This window comes from Babylonia areolata, chromosome 28 (assembly GCF_041734735.1).
Source record: "Babylonia areolata isolate BAREFJ2019XMU chromosome 28, ASM4173473v1, whole genome shotgun sequence".
In the NCBI taxonomy this organism is placed as follows: domain Eukaryota; kingdom Metazoa; phylum Mollusca; class Gastropoda; order Neogastropoda; family Buccinidae; genus Babylonia; species Babylonia areolata.
Window position 1 is genome coordinate 17386184 of NC_134903.1, and position 5000 is coordinate 17391183.

The following is a 5000-nucleotide window of genomic DNA, read 5'->3' on the forward strand; positions in this document are numbered from 1 at the left end:
GTTTCAGTTTCTCAAGAAAGCGTCACTGCGTTCGGACAAATCCATATACGCTACACCACATGTACCAGGCAGATGCCTGACCAGCAGCGTAACCCAATGCACTTAGGTTTTGAGTACATGTCTTAGTGTTTGTGTACATATCAGAGTGGATTTCCTTTCTGCAGAATTTTGCAGAGGAAAACAGGTTAACATGGGTTCTTTTTCAGTGCGCCTAGTGCATGCTGCATACAAGGCATCACTTTGTCATCTCATCCGAACGACAAGACGCTCAATTTGATTTTCCAGTTAAACTTGGGAGAAAGGGCGAGAGCGGGATTCGAACCCAGACCCTTGCGTATACTGTACTTGCAGATAAGCGTCTTAGCCATTCTGTCACCTTGCCTCCTGAAACAAGACTGAAAGAATCTTTCGCTCTTAATCGCTGAATTGTCGCCTCCGCTCCGCGGAACTAAGTTAACCGCTGAATTGTCGCCGGCGACAATTCAGCGCAGCTAAGTTGATCGCTGAGTTGAATTAGTTTTCCATGTACTTACATTTGGTTGTGAAATTTTGGGTTTGATATGTCTGTTATTGTGGTAAAATTGCAATTGTACTTTTGCAAACTAGTTTTTAAACTTGGACAATCTACCCGATCTTTTATGGTGTTTGAGATGACACTGGAAACTTTCACCAGTTACTTAGTTCCTAAGTTATTACTCAGTTCCTAAGAAATGTTGAATTGTTGATTTGTATTTACTTGTTTGATAAAGTTAGCTTTTTTTGTTCTTTTTTACATTATTTAAAAAAAAAAAATTTATATGGGGCGTGTGTAAAAGATGGATGTGTGTAGTGTTTCAATGCCCCCAGCGGACACGTGAAACCAGCTTCGTGCCTTGGCTTGCCCTTGTCCTTGTCGCCCATTAGCTTATCGGCGACAATTCAGCGCTTACAGAGTAAAAGCCAAATTGTCACCATTTGCTTTGCTCACCGTTCTTGGATGTCAATAAAGAATAAGAAAGAAAGTTATGAAGAAGCAGGGAAACCCCCCACTCCCCACCCCACACACACATGCACACACAACACACCACTCCTCCTCCCAAGCATCCCCCCCACACCAACACCTCATCCCACCCACCCACACACACACACACACACACACGCACACAAACACACACACGCGCGCGCGCGCGCGCACACACACACACACACACACACACACACTCACACACTCCAACCTACCCATTCACACACACACACACACACACACACACACACACACACACACTCCAGCCTACCCATTCACACACACACACACACACACACACTCCAACCTACCCATTCACACACACACACACACACACACACACACACACACACACACACCAACTAACCCATTCATACTCCCCGATCCCCCCCCCTGCCCCTCCCACACACCTTCCTCCTCCGCGCACCTTCCCCCCGCACACACACACACACACACACACACACACACACACACACACACACACACACACACACCACACCACCACCACCACCACCACACCACACCACATCACACCACAACAACAAATCACACACTCTCTCACTCACACACACACACACACATACACACACACACACACACACACACACACACACGCACACTCCAACCTACCCATTTACACACACACACACACACACACACACACACTCACACACACACACAAACACACACACAAACACACACACACACACCATACCACACCACACCACACCACACCACAACAACAAATCACACACTCACTCACTCTCACACACACACGCACACATTGTGTCGCGTGTTTTTTTTCTCTCACTTTGTCACTTTCGATGCCAAGGAAGGTTCCGGCGGCGACATCGTATTCCACAAACTCCGCTCTGTTGAGCATGACAGACGCGCCATCGGTTCTGTTGACTGTAGTGGAATCCTCCGTTGCCAGAACCTTCACATAGTCCCCACTCAATCGGTCTGGGGTGCTGAAACACCAAATTCATTGACGTATTGATCTCTGTCTCTGTCTTTCTCTCGCTGTCTCTGTCTCTCCCTCCCTCTCCCCCCCCCCTCTCTCTCTCTCTCTCAGACGAACGACTGAAAAAAAAGTCCACATTACCCCCCCCCCCCCCCCTCCCCCCCCGTCACATGTACTTTAACTCACTCAGTACGGCCAGTCCTCTCTTCTCCTCTACACAAACCCCTCGGATGTCCAGTGGGTGTCTGAATGACCCAACCTTTAGCTTCCGTCGTCAGAATTGTGGTATTCTTTGTCAACATTCACCTCTTCAGTATAAGAGCCTTCCGCTTGCAATAATTTGATGATGGTAATTGGGGTGAAACGCTGTTAACGTCGTCTTTTTTGCCGTTCGTATGGAGAGAGTTAAAGCTAACGACAAAGAACCAGAGTGTCGCTAATCTGTTATTTAGTTAATTGGTTTCAATTCTGTTTTTCCTTTGTGTTCCATTTTATCTGATTTGCACCATTTTGTTCTGATTAGTATCTACTGTGTCACTAGAGCTTTACAGCTAATGACATTACACACTTCAGTGTTCTCCCTCTCTCTCGTCTACCTACATTATAAATGGCAAAATCGTTGGTGTGTGGTGTGTGATCATTCATATATGATGTTCTTGCTGCTGCTGTTGTTGTTGTTGATATTGTTAATTATCCATGTATCATAACTATTATTGTTGGTGGTGGTGTTGATGTTTTTGTTGTTGGTGGTATTGTGCGTGTTATTGGTGGTGTTGCTGTTGGTGTTGTTGTTGATGTTGGTGTTCTTGGTAACGTTGCTGCTGCTGTTGTTGTTGTTGTTGTTGTTATTGTTGTTGATATTGTTGACTATCCATGTATCATAACCATTACTGTTGGTGGTGGTGTTGGTGTTTTTGTTGTTGGTGGTATTGTTGTTGATGTTCGTGTTGTTGTTGCTGTTATTTATGTTGTTATTGTTGCTGTTATTTATGTTGTTATTGTTTCTGTTATTTATGTTGTTATTGTTGATGTGCGTGTTATTGGTGGTGTTGCTGTTGGTGTTGTTGTTGATGTTGGTGTTTTTGGTAACGTTGCTGCTGTTGTTGTTGTTGTTGTTATTGTTGTTGTTGTTATTGTTGATGTGCGTGTTATTGATGGTGTTGCTGTTGGTATTGTTGTTGATGCTGGTGTTCTTGGTAACGTTGCTGCCGCTGTTGTTAGTTGATGTTGTCAATTATCCATTTATTATTACTATTATTGTTGTTGGTGTCGATGTTCGTGTTATTGTTGCTCTTGTTGTTGTTGTTGTTGTTGTAGTAGCTGTTGATGTTCTTGATAGTGTTAGTGATCTTGGTGGTGATGATGTTGTCAGTTATCCATTTTCCCTCCCTCTCTGTCTCTTTCTTCAAAACTGTTGACGAAGACCTTCCCCCCCCCCCACCTCATCCCTCCACCTGTCTCTCACTCTATACCTGCTCCCTCTATCTTTCAATTCTCCTCTCTCCCTCCTTCTTTCTCTCTCTTTCACTCTCTCACTCTTTATGCTTTCTCACTATACACCTCTCTCTCTAATTCTCTCCCTCTCTGCCTCTGTTTGCGCTCTCTCTCTCTCTCTCTATATATATATCTCTCTATTTTTATCACACTCTTACTGTCTGTCTAGACCCTCCACATACTCTCTCTGACTACATCTCACTCTATTTGCTCTCTCACTATATCTCTATCTCAATCTCTCTCACTATCTGTTTCTGTGTTTGTCTGTGTCTCTCTTCCTGTCTCTCTTTCACTCTCAATATCTCAATCATCATCATCATCACCATCACCATCACCATCATCATCATCATCATCATCACCATCACCATCACCATGATCATCGTCATCATCATTACCATCACCACCACCACCACCACCACCACCATCATCACCACCATCATCATCATCATCATCGTCATCATCATCACTAACATCATCATCATCATCATCATCGTCAACACCACCACCACCACCATCACCACCACCACCATCACCATCATCATCATCATCACAACCACCACCACCACCATCACCACCATCATCATCATCATCACAACCACCATCACCACCATCCTGGCGCCCCCCCCCCCTGCCCCCCCCCCCCCCTATGCCCCGTGACCCCCCCCCCCCACCACCTGGTAAGTGAGATGCAGCGCTGCAACAGGACATCTTTGAGCTCAACTCGGGGTGTCTCGCTGGAGCAGCAGACACCCCCACTCCCACCCCCATCCCCCCACCTCCACCCCCATCCCCCCACCCCCATCCCCCCACCCCCACCCCCATCCCCCACCCCCACCCCCATCCCCCACCCCCATCCCCCCACCCCTACCCTGCTAAGGAAACACAGTGCTGAACAACTTGAGATCAACTGTGTTAGCTGGAGTAGAATATAAAGTTTTCTTCAATATAGTTTTTTTAAAAAAAAATAGTCAAGTGAACTGATGTATGAGGACAATTTGAGCTTAAAACAACAATAGATGCATAGACTAATAAAAGCCATGCGCTCCCATCAACCGTGGCCACGATAATCTGCAAAGGTTCTTGCAACGTATCGTTCCAGATTCCGGATTCCAGACCACCACCACCATCATCACAACCACCATCAACACCACCACCATCATCACAACCACAATCACCACCACCACCACCACCACCACCATTATCATTACCATCACCACCATCACGTTTACGATCACCATCATCATCACCACCACTACCGCCACCACCACCATCACCATCACGTTCACCATCACCACCATCACCACCATCATCATCATCATCATGGTCATTATCACAACCACCATCACTACCAAAGCCATCATCACCATCACCATCATCATCACCACAATCATCATCATCACCATCATCATTACCATCATCATCATGACGATCACCATCACCATCATCTTCATCACCATCACTACAACCATGATCACCACCACCACCATCATCATCATTATGTACTATGCTTACTCCACTACCCTCGTGAAAAAAATCGTT

The 5000-nt window shown here is 45.8% G+C and overlaps 1 pseudogene; it reads right to left on the reverse strand.

Moving 5' to 3' along the window:
- The window catches only part of LOC143301998 (uncharacterized), a 29392-nt pseudogene that overhangs the window by 11836 nt on the left and 12556 nt on the right, over positions 1-5000 (reverse strand).